The following is a 20,247-nucleotide window of genomic DNA, read 5'->3' on the forward strand; positions in this document are numbered from 1 at the left end:
AGGTATGGAACAGCAGGGTGAACTAGGAACAGAGTCAGTAGCCAGGTCAGGGATCATACACAGTGGAATAAGTCTGAGATGGATACAGCAGCAAGCCAGGTCATACATAGTGTGCAGGAGATAGAGTAGTCAGCCAAGCCGGGGTCAAACACAATGAGACAGACAGGAGCACAGGTTAGGACATAAGCCGGGGGGTCAAGCCAGAGGTTGATGATAAACGAGTATAGCAAGCAGGTTCATTAGCAGGAAGTCCAAGGATCAGGATACACAAGGCACAGGAAGCTGATGATAATCCTGCAACCTGCATGTGTCAGTGGCAAGTTTAAATATGCCAGGAGGGCACCAATATCTGTCATGTCGTGTGCGTGCATCTGGGTGCACCCACCGTCACACACTTGTATGCGCAGGGGGATTCGTCTGGCACAGCCATGATGGGTACTGGCAGGATTGCCCAGTCTGCGGCCATTTCACTGACAGTGCCCCCCCAAGGGGCAGCCTCCGGATGCCTAATCAGGCCCATTTTTCAGGATAGCGGACCTGAAATCTCTGTAAAAGTCTAGGGGCGTGTATATTGCCTGCAGGTTCCCAAGAATTTTCTTCTGCTGAGTACCCTTTCCATTTGATCAGAAATTGAATTGTCCTACCTCTCCCATGACAGTCCAGGATGGCCTCCACTTCAAACTCTGTTTCCTCTCCCACTGAGACTGGAGGCGCTGGAACTTCTTCTCTCCTTGGAAATGGACTAGAAAAAACATGGAACACTGGGTTTATTCTATAGGAACTTGGTAGTGCCAGTTTGAATGCCATTGGGGTAAATTTCTAATTTTATCTCGAATGGGGCGTTAAATTTTGGTCCCAACTTCTCGGAAGGGCAAGAATGCCCGAAATTTGCCAAAGAGAGCCATACTTTATCTCCAACCTTAACCGCTTGAGATCCGCGCTATAGCCAAATGACGGCTACAGCGCGGACCTGCTTTGCCGGGACTACGTCTATTGACGTCGTCCCGTGCACGAGAGGCCTGTGCGCCCCCAGAGGGGCGCGCGCAGCGCGCTCTGTGATCAGCGAGTCTATGAGACTCGCCTGATCATAGATCGGAGCAAGGGGTCGATCCCAACCCCTTACCACGTGATCACAACAGAGCCGGTAATCGGCTATTTTTCCTCCTCGCGTCGACAGTGTGAGGAGAAAAAAAAAGCCGATCACCGGCGGCCATGAGAGGGACATCAGTCCCGATCACGGCCAAGTGTTTAAAGTAAAAGTGCCACCCATCAGTACCACCCCTTAGTGCCCATAGTGCCACCCATCAGTGCCCATAGTGCCACCTATCAGTGCCCACAGTGCCACCTATCAGTGCCCACAATCTGCCTCAACAACAGTGCTGCACCTCATATGCCACATATCCGTGCCCATCAGTGTCATCTACCAGTGCCCATCAGTGCCCATCAGTGCCGCCCATCAGTGCCCAGCAGTGCCACCTATCAGAGCCACCTATCAGTGCCACCTATCAGTGCCCATCAGTCCCATCAGTGGTACCTATCCGTGCCCCCCCTCCGTGCCACCCATCTGTGGCATCTTATCTGTGCCCATCTTTGCCCATCAGTGCCGTCTTATCTGTGCCCATCAGTACCGACTTATCTGTGCCTATCAGTACCTCCTTATCTGTGCCTATCGGTGCCACCTTAACCGTGCCTATCAGCGCCCACCAGTGCAGCCTATCAGTGCTCACCAGTGCTGCCTATGAGTGCCCACCAGTGCCGCCTCATCAGCGCATTTCAATGAAGGAGAACAATGACCTGTTTGCAAAATTTTATAACAAACTATTAAACATGATTTTTTATTTTTATTTTATTTTGCATCTTTTTTTGTTTGTTTAGCAAAAAATAAAACTCCCAGCTGTAATTAAATACCACCAAAAGAAAGCTCTATTTGTGGGAAAAAAAATGATAAAAAGTTCATTTGGGTACGGTGTTGTATGACCGCGCAATTGTCATTGAAAAGTGCATCAGCGCTGAAAGCTGAACATTGGTCTGGGCAGGAGGGGGGTTAGCCTGGATAGAATTTATCCTGTCCTGAACCGCTGGGACTGAGGCTTCTGGGATGACTTTAGGCATAAATGAGGGATGGAACCCATAATTAGCCCAGAAAGGTGACTGATTAGTGGTTGTATGTACTGAATTATTGTATGCAAACTCCGCACACGTCCTGGAAAAAAGAGTAGAAACAGCGTAAGTATTGTTCTAAAGTTTGGTTAGTTCTTTTGGCTTGACCGTTGCTTTGGGGATGATAGGCTGAAGATAGGCACACTTCAATTCAGAGCATTCTGCAGAAATTGTACCCCTCTATTGCACACAATGTTATCAGGTACGCCATGTAGTCTGACGATCTCCCTTATGAAAAATGTTGCCATGTCCACAACAAATGGTGTACCTATCATGGGTAAAAAGTGTGCCATTTTGGACAGATGCTCCATGACTATCAGGATAGTTGTAAACTCTTCTGAGGGAGGTAGCTCTATTATGAAGTCTGTGACAGACCTAGCCGGGACAGAGGCTTTTGGAGTGGACTGAATTCTAGCCTCACGCCTTGAGATTATGGGCCCTAGCATTTGGGGGAACGGTGCTCTTTGTGAGCTGTATGCCTGGGGACCCTGGAGGCTGTGTTACTTTAGATTTAGGTCCTTGTCCCCCAAGACGCACAGACTCTGGGAATCTTGTATATGCCCAAAAACTATTCTTGGTTGTTAATTCTGAACAATACACGATCCTTGAAAGAGCTGGTCACATTGACCTACGGAGACGGACTGTCTGGTCACCTAGGCTGCCTTAAGAGCTGTGTGAATTAACATGTAATTGTCTTTTAAGTTTTGCTATGGGGAGGGGGGAGTATCCATGAGCCAGCCCTACCTCATTATCTAACTCCATGTGTTAAAAGTGTATAAAAAGGCTGTATTCTGTCCAATAAATCATTCAAGATTCTACAAGCTATTTTCGCCTAGACTTGTATTCAATGCAGCTATAATAATATATAGCTCTCTGATGGTCAGACTGGAGGAAGCGGGATATACTGACGGAAGCACTCAAGTAGAGTGTGGGATAGGATCCGTCACAAAGTCCATACATATTTTTCTCCATGGTTGTTCTGGTACTGGCAGTGGTCGTAACAAACCCCAAGACTTAACGTTGGACCCCTTGTTTCGCTGACAGGTAGTACAGGAGCTAACATACTCCCTGCAGTCAGATTTCAATGTAGGCCACCAAAAAGACTGTTAGATAAGTTCCATTGTTTTTCACACCCCGAAGTGGCCAGCAAGTTGGTGATCATGCAATATCTTTAGGACCTGGATTCTGGCTTTCTATGGAACAAAGATTGTATCTTAATACCAAAGGAACCTTTCCTGGTTTCTTAAGGAGGATGCCTCAGGTTCCGAGCATTGGAAGGAAGCCTGTTCGAGTGAAGACTTTAGATCAGATTGGATCATGAGAAAGTTTTGTGGCAACAATATTGTGCTGGGAGCTGTCTCTTCAGGAGGATCAGAAAACATCCGTGGATGGAGAGTAAGATTTCCCGTTCTTGTTAGGTAATGTGAAAATTGAACCTAGAAAAGAACAGAGTCCATCGAGCTTGTCGGGGTCTTAGGCGTTAGGAAGTGCGAAGGTACTCTAGGTTCCTGTGATCCGGGAATATCTGTCAGGGCTGGCTTAGCCCTTCCTTCTCTGGGCTGGCCGCTCAGCTGTCGGCTAATTGCCAGCTCTCTTCTCTCTCCACAGTTACCAGCTGTTCCTGATGATGCTCGTTTGACCTGCCTACTTAAAGCCTTCCAGCTCACTTCACCTCTGCCTTTGCTGTGTGGCGTGATGGACCTGCAGATATCTATAGAACAATTGGTTTTGGATGAGAAATTCATTTTTGAGCGTATCAAAGGTTTTAAGGCTTCCAGCTCCTAGTATGTGGTGTAGATAGAACACTCCATGTCTGATCCATACACTTGCATCTTGTATTTTAGTGAATTTCTGTAGGTGTTTGTTATGCCATAACGGCGTATAATCATTATACCGTGGGATGTCCAGCTTCGAGGAAGCCAGGTCCCATATCCTCCTATAGTGGTATAGCATGGTGTGCCTATGTCCCCCTTGAGTCAGCCCCTGCGTTCCCCCCACTACCACACATTACGGGTCTTTGGTAAGTTGTACCCATCTGAGACATAGTAGAATTAAAAATCTCTCGCCATCTGACTTATCTATGTGGAATAATTGCGATAGTTGGGATGCGACATAATATAAATTGAAATCGGGTAAGACCATGCCTCCCAGATCTGTGGGATTCTTGAGGGATTGCTACGCTAATTTATGTCTGTTAGCACCCCACACACAGGGCTTTAAAAGGGCCTCTAAAGATTTAAAGTGTTTCAGGGGGAGATATACTGGGGTATGCCATAAAACGTAAAGTATTTTAGGAAGCAGAACCATTTTAATTAAATTTATGCGGCCCCAGATCCCGAGTGGAAGTCGAGACCACACCCTCACTTTATTTTTGACCAAGGAGATCAGAGGTTCTATATTAAGGGGGATATAATCAGCTTGGGATCTAGATATGTGTATCCCTAGGTATTTAATGACACTGCTTCTTTTTAACAGAAGACTAGCCTGGGACTCAGAGGATGGGAAGCTGTCAAGTGGTAGAACCTGAGACTTATCCCAGTTGATCTTTAACCCCGAGAAAATTACAAATTGTTCAATCGTGTGGAGTGCAGTCTGCAGGGACAGGCCCGAGTCGGCCAAGTACAATAATGTGTCATCTGCATACATGCTAATTTTCTCAATCAAGGAACCCATTGTCAGACCTCTAATCTCCAGGTTTGCTCGAATAGATATTGCCAGTGGTTCCGCCGCAAGGGCATAGAGCAGTGGGGACAAGGGGCAGCCCTGTCTCGTGCCTCTGCTGAGGTCAAACACACGAGACTTCCACCCACTGGCCACCACTTTGGCAGTGGGTGCTTGATACAACAGTTGTACCCACTGAATGTATTTGGGACCAAAACCATATCCCTCCAAGCATCTCCAAAGGTATTTCCACTCTACCGAATCAAACACTTTTGCCGTATCTAGGGTCACCACCACCCGTGTTCCAACCTCCTCATGTGTGGCTTGCATATTTATAAATAGTTTCCTAAGGTTAAATGAGGTGTTCCGACCGGGCATAAAGCCCGCCTGGTCCGTGTGGATTAATGATAGGATGACTCGATTAAGCCTAATGGCCAAGACTTTGGCTAGTATTGTAACATCAACCTGTAACAAGGATATGGGGCGGTAAGACTCTGGGTATCCTGGGTCTTTCCCTGGTTTAGGGATTAGAACTATTGTTGCTTCGGTCATGGAAGGGGGTAGAGCTCTAGATTCAAAAAGATGATTGTATAGGGTCAATAATTTGGGGACAAGAGTGTCTCTGAATTGGGAATAAAACTCAATTGGGAGGCCATCTGAACCTGGGGATTTAGACCTGGCAAAACTAGCTATGGCCGTCTGTATTTCGTCTGCAGTGAGGGGTGCCTCCAAGAGGTCAGTTTGTTCATGTGTAAGCTGCGGAAGAGCAACTCTTTCAAAGAAAAGGGACATTGAGTCAGTCACAGCGGGGGCTGTTGTTCGGTATAGCTCTGTAAAGAATTCTCTGAACATGGAAGTTACCGTAGGTGGGTCTGTGATATGTCGTCCTCCAGGGTCATTTAACGTAATTACCACTGGGGGCCTATCCTCACTGTGCACCAGATACGCCAATAATTTCCCCGCCTTTTCCCCATGCTCAAACATCTTCTGCCTGGAGAAGAAAACTTTCTGTCTTGCCTTTTGGAATTGTAATTGGGTAGCTACTCTGGTTTGTAGTTTGAGTGTGGTGGCTTTTGCAGGAGTCGGGTCAGTGGCAAAATCTCGCTCAGCGGTGGACAGGTCCGCCATCTCCTTACCGAGGGCAACAGCAGCATCTGCCTTAACCTTATTGATATCTGCGATTAACACTGAGCGAGCAAATAGCTTAAATGAGTCCCAAACCACCGAGGGCAATGCCGAATCATCATTCTCCATAAAGTATTGTTGAAATTTGCTCTCAAGCTCATTGCCTTCCGGCAGGAGTGACAGCCAGAATGGATTCAGGCGCCAGGTCCTCGGTGGTTTGTCAATGGGAACGCTCAATGTGATCCAATAGGGACTATGGTCCGATAATGTCCTGGGGGAGAATGCAGCCTCCAGCAATCTAGGTAATAGGCTACGGGAGACTAGTATGAGATCTATACGAGACATTGAGTTGTGCGTAGATGAGAAACACGAGTAGGAGCTTACGCGTGGGAATTGGTGGCGCCATGTGTCTATTAACCACTTGACCACTGGGCACTTAAACACCCTTAATAACCAGACCAATTTTCAGCTTTTGGTGCTCTCACATTTTGAATGACAATTACTCAGTCATGCAACACTGGACCTATATGAAATTGTTGTCCTTTTTTTCACACAAATAGAGCTTTCTTTTGGTGGTATTTAATCACCGCTGGGTTTTTTATTTTTTGTGCTATAAAAGAAAAAAGACCGAAAATTCTGCGAAAAAAATTAATTTTTCTTCGTTTCTGTTATAAAATTTAGCAGATTAGTAATTTTTTCTTCATAAATTTTGGCCAAAATTTATACTACTACATATCTTTGGTAAAAATAAGTACAAATTGGTGGATATTATTTGGTCTTTGTGAAAGTTATAGAGTCCACAAGCTATGGTGCCAATATCTGAAAATTGATCACACCTGAAGGACTAACGGCCTATTTCAATTCTTGAGACCCTAACATGCCAGAAAAGTACAAATACCCCCCAAATGACCCCTTTTTGGAAAGAAGACATTCCAATGTATTTAGTAAGAGGCATGATAAGTTTTTTGAAGTTGTCATTTTTTCCCACAATTCTTTGCAAAATCAAGATTTTTTTTCCTTGTTTTTTTTTTCCACAAAATTGTCATATTATCAGGTTATTTCTCACACACAGCATATGCATACCACAAATTACACCCCAAAACACATTCTGCTATTACTCCCGAGTACGGCGATACCACATGTGTGAGACTTTTACACAGTGTGGCCACATACAGAGGCCCAACATGCAGGGAGCGCCATCAGGCGTTCTGGAGCACCCAGGACAATTCTGACATTTCTCTCCTACATGTAAAAATCATCATTTATTTGCTAGAAAATTACAGAGAACCCCAAAACATTATATATTTTTTTTTAGCAAAGACCCTGGAGAATACAATGGTGGTCGTTGAAATTTTTTATCTCACACGGTATTTGCGCAGCAATTTTTCGAACGCGTTTTTTTGGGGGAAAAAACAGTTTTGTGCTTAAAAAAACAAAAAAAACAGTAAAGTTAGCCCAATTTTTGCATAAAGTGAAAGATGAAGTTATGCTGAGTAAATAGATATCAAACATGTCACTCTTCAAAATTGCACATGCCCGTGGAATGGCGCCAAACGTCGCTACTTAAAAAATCCCCATAGGCGACGCTTTAAATTTTTTTTCCTGGTTACATGTTTTGAGTTGCAGAGGAGGTCTAGGGCTAGAATTATTGCTCTCGCTCTAACGTTCGTGGCGATACCTCACATGTGTGGTTTGAACACCGTTTTCATATGTGGGCGGGGCTTATGTATGCGTTCACTTCTGCATGCGAGCACATGGGGACAGGGGCGCTTTAAATTTTTTATTTTTTTTTGTTCATTTTACTTTATTTATTTTAGTTTGACATTTTTTTCCCCAAAAATAAGTTTTTGATCACTTTTATTCCTATTACAAGGAATGTAAACATCCCTTGTAATAGGAATATGGGGTGACAGGTCCTCTTTACAGTGAAATCTGGGGGTCAATATGACCCCACATCTCACCTCTAGGCTGGGAAGCCTGAAATTAAAAAAAAAAAAAAAAATTCTGGCTTTGATCGTACTGGCGAGTTGGTAGAAGCACCGGGGGGTGGTGAGGGGTGGGGGGCGTCTATGGCTGGGTATTGCAGGGTATCACCGAGTATGGCTGGGTATGGCAATTTATGGCAGGGTATTGCAGGGTATTGCAGAGTATTGGGGGGTATTGCAGAGTAATGGGGGTACTGCAGAGTATTGGGGGGTACTGCAGAGTATTGGGGGTACTGCAGAGTAAAGAGGGGTACTGCAGAGTAATGGCAGGGTACTGCAGAGTATTGGGGGGTACTGCAGAGTAATGGCAGGGTACTGCAGAGTATTGGGGGGTACTGCAGAGTATTGGGGGGTACTGCAGAGTAATGGCGGGTACTGCAGAGTAATGGCAGGGTACTGCAGAGTAATAGGGGGTACTGCAGAGTAATGGCAGGGTACTGCAGAGTAATGGCAGGGTACTGCAGAGTATTGGGGGTACTGCAGAGTAATGGGGGGTACTGCAGATTAATGGCAGGGTACTGCAGAGTATTGGGGGGTACTGCAGAGTAATGGCGGGGTACTGCAGAGTAATGGGGGGTACTGCAGAGTAATGGCAGGTACTGCAGAGTAATAGCGGGTACTGCAGAGTATTGGGGGGTACTGCAGAGTAATGGCAGGGTACTGCAGAGTAATGGCAGGGTGCTGCAGAGTATTGGGGGGTACTGCAGAGTAATGGCAGGGTACTGCAGAGTATTGGGGGGTACTGCAGAGTAATGGCGGGGTACTGCAGAGTAATGGGGGGTACTGAAGAGTAATGGCGGGTACTGCAGAGTAATGGCGGGTACTGCAGAGTAATGGCGGGTACTGCAGAGTATTGGGGGGTACTGCAGAGTAATGGGGGGTACTGCAGAGTAATGGCAGGGTACTGCAGAGTAATGGGGGGTACTGCAGAGTAATGGCAGGGTACTGCAGAGTATTGCAGGGTATTGGCAGAGTATTGGCAGGGTATTGAGGGGTTAAATTTGGTGAGCAGCGATGTGGGCACTGCAGATGCAGCCCACATCGCTGCTGACACCGATCTCTTTCCCCTCCGCTGTACCCATCGGTACAGAGAGGGGGAGGGAGGAACCGGCGTCATGTTATGACGCCGGTTTGTTTACAAGTGATCACTCCGTCATTTGACGGAGCGATCACGTGGTAAACGGGCGCGACGAGCGGCCGTTTACCGTGATCCGTGATGCGCCGGGTCCAATGGACCCGGCGGTCACGGATGATCTCGTGTGCGCGCCCCAGGGGGCGTGCGAGAGCAGAATTCTGGGAGGCCGTTAATTAACGGCCTCTCAGAGTTAAACAACCGCCCTGAAGCCGTTAATCGGCAATGGGCGGTTGTTAAGTGGTTAAATGAAAGGCGGAAATAAGCCTGGACAGCTTGGTTTCGGTAGGTACGTTCCGGGCGGGTGGAGTCACTTGTAGCCTGTCTAGGGTTGGGTTAAGTGTAGTATTGAAGTCTCCCATCCAGACTGCGGGTATGGAAGAATGACGGGTCATGAAGGATAGTCCTTCCTCAATTACCGTGAGGTTAAACGGAGGTAGCACATAAAAAGCCAGTATAAGTAAAGGTTCACCATAGATTTTAGTTGAGAGAAACACATATCGACCCTGTATGTCTGTGGACAGTTCACACAGCTCAATGCACTGATTTAGCAATCAAAACAGAAACACCTCTAGCATGGGATGTATGGGTAGAGTGAAATGTCCAGCCAACCCATGGACGGCGAAGTGCCATCTGGACGCTTCCCTCGATATGTGTCTCAGTCAAGGCTATCACATCTGCATGTTGTTTTTTGAGGAAAGCAAGGACTGCTGCACGCTTAATTTTCTTGCGTACAAACCCTCACATTCCACGTGACGAATTTTAAGGACGTCATGGTGGGAATTTTTGGGGGTCAAATAGCATAAGCACAGTGGGCCTCATTTCCCCCGCGTACAAGATGCGTGGGTTTGCGGAGCCCAACCTGAACTTCAGTGTAAATACCTCACATAACACAGACATGCAGTCACAGAACTCTTTTTCATAAGGTGACACCTGCTGGTCAGGTACAGTATGCATAACATCAAAAAAACAGAACAAACCAACTGGTGCGGGCTTGATCCCTGAACTGTTGTGTCCCAACCGGGAAGTGCGCTATCGCCCAACATATGCCTAGGAGGTAATACAAAAATCTAGGTATCTGGATTGCAAGTCGAACAGGGGATGTCAACCACATAAACAAATTAGGATGGATCGGGGTTCCCCTGTCCACACGCCCTCCATAAGTAGGCATGAAGCATCTAAAAAAGTTCCATCCAGCACCGTAGCGACTCCCAGAGGTTCGTGGGGTAAAGTCTCACTGCACACTGTATGCAAATAGTAGGACTCTGCATCCCGGCATCTCCTAAGGCAGTGTGATCTAGAATAGTATGTCAATTCAAGTAGTGTAGTAGATAGGAGAAATAAGGCTTTCAATTCTCTGAAGTGCATACTCTGTACTCACATTTAAGTCTTCCTGGGTTTCCAATGTCGAGAGGAGCTCATCATGAGCGGTGTAACCCTTGTTTCGAAGCAATCATAACACAGTAAGTTTCCCATGTGATTGAATGAGTCACCCGGTAAGTGGTTTTAGGGGGAGAAAAAATAAAAATTAAAAGAAGGGGAAGTTGTACCAGGTGCTGTTGTGAGTACAGAGCAAGGAGAGAAAAAAAATTTAAAAATAGGATAAAGTATACAGGTAAATGGGTCCAAATGAAGTACCTAGGTCACGGTCACCCGGCTCTTTCAGGTGGGGCTCGTTGTTGCAACCAGGATATGACATCCTCCGGATCTTCAAAGAATAGCGGTCGGCCATCATGTTCCACCCTGAGGCGGGCAGGGAAAAGCATGGAGTATTTGTAGTGCTTATCTCTTAGCCTGCGTTTGGCCTCCAGAAAGGTTTGGCGGCGGCGTTGTATCTCTGCCAAAAAGTCTGTGAAAATGGCCACTTTAACATTACCCACAGGAATGTTGCCCTTCTCTCTTGCCATTCGCAGCACCGCATCTTGGTCTTTGTAGTTAAGTAGTTTGGCTATGAAGGTGCAGGGGGGAGCTCCCTGTGGGGGGGGTCTGGCTGGCATGCGGTGCGCTCGCACCACTGCGAACATGGGAGAGAATGCTTCCCTTCTGTTTGTGGTAATGAGGAGTTGTTCAAGAAACGTAGTAGTGTCCCTTCCCTCAGTCCCCTCCGGCAAACCAATAAAGCGTAAATTGCACCTTCTCAACCTGTTCTCCATGTCATCCTGTTTGGACTGGAGTTGGCGTATCGGCTGTTGCATACGGTCTGAGGAGGACTGCAGGGGCAGAATGGCGTCTTCCACTGTGCTCATTCTGGTCTCTGCTTCCGTCACCTGGTCCCTGAGCTTTTAAAAGTCCTGCCTAATGAGGGAAATATCCATTTTCACCTCCTCAATTTGCACTGTGAGTGAGGTTCTGCACAACGTGATCGCTTCAAGCAGTCTATCAGTGTCCCTGGTTTGTGGCTCACTCCCCCCCACCTTCCCGGGGGCCCCACCAACCTCCATGCTCCCTTTTTCCAGTCTGCGAAACTGATCCAATTTAGCTGCAGCCGCTTTCTGCGATTTGGTTGGGGACATACCTCAAGGGGTCTGGGGTGACCATGCAGCAGGTTTCAGGCTCAGGTAGGGTGGTCCTGTGGGTTTCAGGGTCCGATTGCAGCGCTGGCCGGAGTTTCAGGTGTACCAAGATGGAGTCCAGGAGTAGGCCGAAGCCGGGGACTTTCCTGAAGCTGTCGGACGCTGATTGGGAGATCGCCGTTCCGCGTGGACTGCCGCTAATCTGAGGGTCGCCGGGGGTCTGCTGGAGTGTGAAGGATATGCCCAGGTACCTGTACAGGTATTTGCAGTCAGTATTGTATGAGCCTGAGGATTTTAAAAGGATTATTTGCCGGAGCTCAGGGCCAGCACATCCTACTCCATACAGCATCAGGTCACGCCCCAATGATATAATATTTTACCTTACTTTCAAACCCACTCATCCAAGTATTCAGACATCACCCACATCCCTACATCCTCATCTCAGCCTGGCTGCTTCTCAGCAGTCCTCTCTGGTTCCCCATTAAAGAGACATCACCAGCATGCTTACAGTCTCTAATCAGGCAGCATCTCTGAGCTCTGACCTGAGCAATCTGCTTTTATTTACATATCAACAGGAAACCACGCCCTGGAGGGTTTGCCTCCAACTAGCTAAACACCTCCTACAAAGCTTGTGACCTCACAGCAGCAACACAGGATGTGAATGCCCATATAAGGACAATACAATGCAATACAATACAGAAGAAAGTGGTGTCTTCACAGACAGCCAGACATTTGTTTTCCTTCAAAAGAACCAATCACAGACATGTATACATTCAAATAGTCAGTGACGCAAACTGACTAAATGCTTTCAATGATGCGAACCATACAAAACCAATGAACGATGACTACAATTCCGTTGATAGAAATCCTTAATATACATTGTTCCAGAGAACAATGTATACCTGGATTATTGTACACTTCCGTGTAGATGGAAGGTTATCCACAGATGTGCACTGCCTATCTCCACATGTGGTGATCAGACACAGCAGAGAAAATGAGTGCACATCCGCCTACAACCAATCCTCGTAGAGCAAGCATATGTCCCAGACGATCGAATGTACAGTGTACAGGGGCCCTTTCGCTGGTGGACATACCCTCACTCCGCAAACACCTCTTTCCAAAATCAGGAAGTTATCCACTATCTAACGGATCTCAACTAGCATCAGTCTGCCCCAGTCAGCTCTTTTAGAGCGGGCTAGGGGAGAATGAACACAGGGGGACTCTTATGACAATACATATAAAAATACATCTAAAATTTTCCACAACATGACACAAACTAATATAGGTCCACAAAAGTCCTTTTAAGGACTGGTATAGGTGTACTATTGTTTGGTGTGCAGTATATAGGCGTGTAATACAATTATAATATACTTTCTAATATAGAAAGCATATTATAGTGGATTTGTATTGTGCAGCATTGTGACTGCTGAGCGGTTCTGCAGCTAAACTACAAAGAGTGACAAACGCAATTAGACTGCTGAGCGGTTCTGCAGCTATACTACAACTACAAAGAGTGACAAACGCAATTAGAAAAAAGTCTTATAACTGTGTGTGATAGACCAGTGGCCACCCAAAACAACAGATTGAAGTGGGGTGTTATATACCTTCTTCCACATATACTGCCCTTCTCTAGAGACTTTTGTCACAGGGTCATTTAAAAAATGACGGGCAGAGGAAGAGGCAGGCCCTTCCGCAGGGGTGGTAGGGGTAGGGCAGGAGCACCAGGCCGGAGCCAAAGCGGGAAGTTGCAGAAGGTGCATTAGATTACGTCAAAGGACACACCAAACCTGAGGCACAGAAATTATTTTCCGATCCATCACAAGATATTTCCGATGCGCAGACATTCTTGGCATTGGATCAGGAAGAGGAGGTAGCAACAACCGCCACTCAGCAGTCTGACGACAGTACCCAGATCAGCCCAAGGAGGTTGGTGCCCGCTGCTACTGCCTACTCCGAGATCTCTAATGTTAATGATAACCCTCTTGCCCAACGGTTGACCGCTGGCTTGTCGGAACTGACAACTACTGCCATATAAATTGGTGGACTCAGAGGCCTTTCTAAAATTTGTGGCCATTGGAACACCACAATGGAAGGTCCCAGGAAGGAAATATTTCTCGCAGAAGGGCATCCCAGAGCTATATGGCCATGTTCAGTGGCAAGTGAATGTATCTCTGACATACAGTGTCGGTGCCAAGATACATCTTACCACAGACACGTGGTCTAGCAAACACGGGCAGGGAAGGTATACAACTTTTACTGCCCACTGGGTGAGCCTTCTGACGGCCGTCAAGCATGTAACACGTGGCACCTGTGTAGATTTGGTTTTACCGCCACGGATTGCATGCAGGCCTGCCTCTTCTTCTCCTCCTCCTACTCCTTCCTCCCTCTCCTCCTCGGCTGTCTCCTCCTTTTCCTCTGCTACTGTCTCTTCCGCTGCACCGCCTAAGATCCCCAGAATCTAGTTGACATGCCAGGTGATACGCTTCCATGCTGTTCTGCGTCTGTTGTGCCTGGAAGCCAAGAGCCACACTGGCCCTACACTCCTTTCAGCTTTATATTCACAGGCAGATCAGTGGCTAACACCGCTCAATTTGACAGTTGGTAAAGTGGTCTGTGACAACAGTGCCAATCTGCTCAGCTCATTGAAACAGGGCAAATTTACACATGTGCTATGCATGGCACATGTCTTGAACTTGGTTGTGCAGCGAATCATTGTCAAATACCCTGGGGTCCAGGATGTCTTTCGGCAGGCAAAGAAAATTTTGGCCCATTTTAGAAGATCTTACACAGCCATGGCTCACCTTGCTGACATTCAGCGGCGACACAATCTGCCCGTCAGACGTCTTATTTGTGACTGCCCGACACAATGGAACTCAACCTTGTATATGCTTGATAGGCTGCTCCAGCAGAAACATGCAGTTAACAACTACCTGTACGCAGAGGCGGATCCAGAGTCTAGTCTTGGGAGGGGCACTGCTATAATATATGTTTTTTTGGGGGCAATTTATATGGGAAATGGCTGGTATTGGCGCTCCAATCATTACTGCACCATGGTTGTTATGGTGTCAGGATGATTGAAGTGCATAATTTCTATTATTACATTGTAAATATAAAATTAAATGGTTTAACTCGCCATAATGCAGAATCAGTGGGAGCCCTGAGCGTGTCACTTGCCATGTAGCCTGCCACCAAATGCGGATTGTCACTTGCCACTTCACTTGTCACCAAATGCGGATTGTTACTTGCCACGTCACTTGTCACCAAATGCAGAATGTCACTTTCCATGTCACTTGCCACGTCACCTGCCACACATTACAGATTGTCACATGCTATGTCACCTGCCACACATTGTGCATTGTCACTTGCCATGTCGCCTGGCACATATTACGGATTTTCACTTGCCACGTCACCTGCCACACATTGCCAATTGTCACTTGCCACATAGCCTGCCACACATTGTGGATTGTTACTTGCCACATCACCTGCCACACATTGCAGATTGCCACTTGCCACGTAGCCTGCCACACATTTCGGATTGTCATCTACTATGTCACTTGTTACTTGCCACATCACCTGCCACACATTGCAAATTGCTACTTGCCACGTAGCCTGCCACACATTGCGGATTGTCACTTGCCACATAGCCTGCCACACATTACGGATTGTCACTTGCCACATCACCTGCCACACATTGCGGATTGTTACTTGCCACGTCACCTGCCACATATTACGGATTGTCACTTGCCACGTCACCTGCCACACATTGCGGATTGCCACTTGCCACGTCACCTGCCACACATTGCTGATTGTCACTTGCCACGTACCCTGCCACACATTGCAGATTGTTACTTGCCACATATTGCGAATTGCCACTTGCCACATACCCTGCCACACATTGCAGATTGCCACGTAGCCTACCACACATTGTGGATTGTCATCTACTGTTTCACTTTTCTGCTAAGGTGGTCTTTTGTTGTTTCCCAGAGTGAAGATGGGCAGCAGAGAGATGATGTAATCTCTCTGCTGCACACAGCTTCCCGGACAGTGAGGGCAGAACTGGAGGGATGCAGGGCAGTGAGAGATGATGTCATCTCCCTGCTCCCCTGCTCACTGGCTTCCTGATTGGCCAGCAGCCCTCAGACCCTAAGCCGCCCAGCTGCCACCCTCACCCATCCACTCACCAGCACTCAGCGCATTCACCCGCAGAACCGGCTGCGGAAACGGCCGCGGAACCGGCCGCGCTGTCACCCGCAGAACCAGCCGCGCTGTCCCCCACGGGCCATATTCATCAGCAATTCTCGGGGGGCAATTGCTCTGTTGCCCCCCGGATCCGCCCCTGCCTGTACGATCTCTGTGGCAGGACAGGTTCTGGGGAGCTTGTTTTTTTTCACTGTGCCAGTGGCTGCTCATGTGTGACAAATGCAGACTTCTTCAGCCATTTGATGAGATCACCAAACTGGTCAGTTGCAGCCATGGCGCCATCAGTGTCATGGTACCTTACGCCTTCTTTATGGAGTGTGCATTGCGTCGTGTAATTGATCAAACCGTCGAGGAGCAGGAGCAGGAAGATGAGGAAGTCGTAATGCTGGATGAATTCCCGGGGGGGGCTACTCCATCTGCGACAAGTCAACAACATGAGTCTGAAGAAGAGTCAGAGGAGGATGGTGTCGGGGGGATGAGGAGGAGCAAGAAGAGCATGCATTAAACCTTTCTGGGATCCCTGTTGTTGTGGATGGGGAGAGGAGAACGAGGACGACATTATTATGGATGATGAGCAGGAGCCAGGCCACCACACCGCTTCCAGTTTAGTGCAAATTGGGGCCTTCATGCTCCAGTGTTTTAAGAGGGACCCCCGTATAAAAAGCATAAGGGGCAAGGACCAGTACTGGGTGGCAATGTACTTAGACCCCGGTACAAACAAAAAATGCTGGAAATGTTACCACCATCACAGAGGGCTATCAGAATGGAGCACTTCCAGGCCTTGCTTAGAGAAATGCTACATTCTGCTTTTGTGTGTGCTGGCAGAGGAATTTCCACTCACAGAGAAACAGTTGCGGGTACTAATCCAACAGCGCCTAAAAGAAGAGGGCGGTTTGAAGATGTGTTGGTCACTTCTGATATGAGATCATTCTTTCAGCCGACCCATTGACAGCTGTCATCTGGATCCAGCATTAGTGAACGCCTAGACCGACAGGTGTCCGACTACATCAGGTAAACAGCCGATGTGGACGCTCTGATAAGTGATGAACCCCTGGACTACTGGGTGGGCAGGCTTGACCTCTGGCCAGAGTTTGCACAATTTGCAATGGAACTGTTGGCTTGCCCCTCATCCAGTGTCCTGTCCAAAAGGATTTTCAGCGCAGCGGGGGGGATCGTGACCGATAAGCACACTCTCCTAGCTCACAACAGTGTTGACTACCTCACATTTCTAAAAATGAATGAGGCATGGATCTCAGAGGAATTCAACACATGTGACCAGTAGATCATGTTTGATTCAAATTCCTCATGACAGGCCACAAATATCCACCACCACCCATAACAACTCATGGTCCATGTCTTAGGTAAATACAGGGGCATAAAAGGCCTTTTATGTCCGTTGAATGCTTCATTTTTGGGGCCTGTAATGGCCAAACCGTATTTATCCTGTGAATGCCTAATGTACCTCCATCCACAGAATACTAAATTCTTTGCTGTCAGGTGAACGCCTGTTGGCTAATTTTTGGGGCCTGTTCTGGCCGACACTTACTTCTTTATCCAGGCTGGGAATGCCTAATTTTTCAGAACTGGAATTGAAAATCAATGGGTCTGTAAACATTCCGCTAAATTGTGGAACGGATGCGGACCCATTTTACAGACATGTGAATGGACATGTATTTACCGGCTGCTGTCAGTTCTGATTGATTTAGGCCGAGCTATTACACTAAAACCAATATTACAAAAAACAAAATACATGTTATAACGATTTATATAACTTGTAAAAAAAAAAAAAGTTTTCAATAGCAGGATCATCTCCTGCACCCCCTTCATAGCCTGACCTTGCCTCTCCTTCATGGCCTTCATGCGCTCCTGAATTGATGAAATTTCGCAGATAAAAAAAGAATGCTTGTCAATTGCAGATTCGCTTAATACTTCTGGTATGTCAGTGTCCATGTTGTGGGACTATGTGTGCACAGCTAGTAAGTACTTTGTGGCTGCAAATATGACCTGGAGGTTTGTCATGTTCGCCTGCCATTAAAATGAACGGGACCCGCTACAAACCTGCGGTTAGCGAACATTTGCACGCGTTCACTCAATCGCGTTGGCGAACCGTCCCATCAGATGTTCGTCTATCACTATTCCTGACACTCCATCTTCAAGGTAACAGTCGATCTCTGTCTCTTTTCCTCTTTCTACTTTGGGGGAATTTCTGCCGCAAATATATCCCCCTGTTAATGGTGCCCTTTCTCCATAAGGAGCAAAAAAACTGAAATCTTGGAAATCGTGGAAGGAGGATGAATCTCTGTGGCAGTGAGATCAATAAGAGCACACTCATTGGTATAAAGTATAGTGAATAATCAGGGGACAGACTAATGTGTATGACTGAATGATAATAATTCTGTAAGTACTATGAGAAGCATAAATCCAACGTGTTTGAAGAATTATGTTTAATTATTATGTTTAATACATTATATATGTTGAGTGATAATTCACATATGATTTTTTTTTACAGATAAGCTTGGGAAATGATGACATATTTAGCAATGAAAAAATGGACTGATATAAAGGTATTAAGCTTTGAAGAAGTGGCTGCATGCTATGAAATGCGTGGACGGGACCTACTTCAGAAAAAGATGTGTCTTAATTCAATGCCATATGGCTGTTACTGGGAAAATGTATAAATGCCATTTGATCTGATGGATGCTTATGTTTGTCACCTTCCCTGTATGGTTTATTTGAAAAAAAATAAAAATATGTTTTACCTGTATGTATAAATAGTTTGTGTTTGTTCGGTTTATGGGTATACCAATAACACAGTCCCAGTCTCTGATACAATATTTCTGGCAAAGTCCATCTAAATTTATTAGTCCATCTAAGTTCATGCTAGTACAGATGAGACTTGATCTGCTTTTCAGTGTGATTTTGTAGTGTGACCTTGGTGTGTTTTGACATGCTTTTGAAGCAATTGAGCTGCATTTTTTTTTTTTTACTTTCTTTATTTATATCACATAAGTCCAGTAGGGGGGAACAACAATCACAAGAGGCAACAGAGACATTCATTTCTTACATAGATATATCTTATATCCTATAGAACATATTCCATTTTACTCTTCATTTTTATAAATTAAACCAAGTTGTTCTATCTACATATTGTGTTTTCCAATTTATATATATTATCTATCTATTCCAGTTTTATCTATTATAATTCTTATTTCCCTCTATTATAGATCCCCCAAACTTCCCTCATCTTTTATCTATTTTTTTTATCCCTTAACCCAGCTCCCAAAAAAAAAAGAAAAGGAAAACGATTATTATTATTATTTATTTCCTATATGTTTGTAAAGGTATTTCTGTACAATGAAGCAAAAAAAGGCCGGGTCTTCTGGGATCTGGTATGATGTAAATTTTTGAGAGATCTTTTGTACTTCTAGCCAATATTGTCTTATCTTAGGGCATTGCCAAAATATATGCATCAAGGTACCCCGTTCCTTATTACACCACCAACAACGGTCAGAAGTCTCTGGAAAGAACTTACAGAGTTTTGACGGGGTATAATACCACTGCGTCAATATCTTATAATTGGATTCCTGAGTCCGCGAGCAGATCGATGAGTTCAATGCCAGATATATAATCTTCTGTCGTTGTGTGGGTGAAAAAGTCTGTCCCAGGTCCTTCTCCCATTTCTCAATTCTAGGCATTTTTTTTTTTTTTTAAGAAATATTTTTTATTGAAAGGCTTGCATAGTGTACAGATAAGGTAGATGGATGGTAACAATGGCAAACATACATGTGTCAATTTACAGTTCACATCATACAAATAGAAATGTACACTGTGACCCCCTGGGCGCCAGAAGGTGACAAGCCCCTTTTTGTGTTATAACAACAGTAGCATTTTTCAAAATATACAGAAAAAAAAACAGGTAAATAACGGTGAATTTTAACACCGTATTTGAAAACAGCAGAAAAAGAAATATCCAATTACGCAATATTCCTAATGTTAGTCCATGGGGACCATTGGAAACAAAAACTTGAAAATTTTCCTTCCATACTGGCCAGTAGCTGCTCATGCTTATACGTTTCATCAATCTTTCTGATTAATTCCCCCTTGCCAGGGGGGCAGGGGTTTTTCCAATATTTTGCTATCAATAGTCTAGCTGTAGATAGAATCTGGGTCACTATCATTCTCAAGGAAGGTGGGAACTGATCAATATTTAAGTTTAGCAACGCCAACTCTGGAGATCCCACACTTAGGATTCCAGTCACTTTAGAGACCAAGGAAAACACCCCTCTCCAGAAGCCTCTGATGAGGGGGCACTCCCAAAGCATGTGGCACAAAGTGCCGACTCTCCCACACCCTCTCCAGCAAGTATTTGGACTTCCCTGGGTAAATTTTGCCCTGATGTAAGGGGTATAATACCACCGAAGTAGGATTTTTTGTGAGACTTCCCAATGCGTAACTGATCTGATGCATCCAC

The 20,247-nt window shown here is 45.9% G+C and overlaps 1 protein-coding gene across 3 annotated transcripts in view; it reads left to right on the forward strand.

Annotated features, from left to right (window-relative positions):
• Nucleotides 1-18,540, forward strand: part of SMTNL1 (smoothelin like 1) — a 482,219-nt gene extending 463,679 nt beyond the window's left edge. For all 3 annotated transcript variants that reach the window (XR_013277705.1, XM_077493209.1, XM_077493207.1), the window contains one exon: nucleotides 18,286-18,540. The gene's annotated coding sequence lies outside the window, so the exon portion shown is untranslated. The remainder of the gene's footprint in view (nucleotides 1-18,285) is intronic.
• The last annotated feature ends 1,707 nt before the right edge of the window (nucleotides 18,541-20,247 follow it).

This window comes from Lithobates pipiens, unplaced genomic scaffold, assembly GCF_037356315.1.
Source record: "Lithobates pipiens isolate NorthernLeopardFrog02 unplaced genomic scaffold, aLitPip1_a1.2 Scaffold_19, whole genome shotgun sequence".
NCBI classification, from domain to species: domain Eukaryota; kingdom Metazoa; phylum Chordata; class Amphibia; order Anura; family Ranidae; genus Lithobates; species Lithobates pipiens.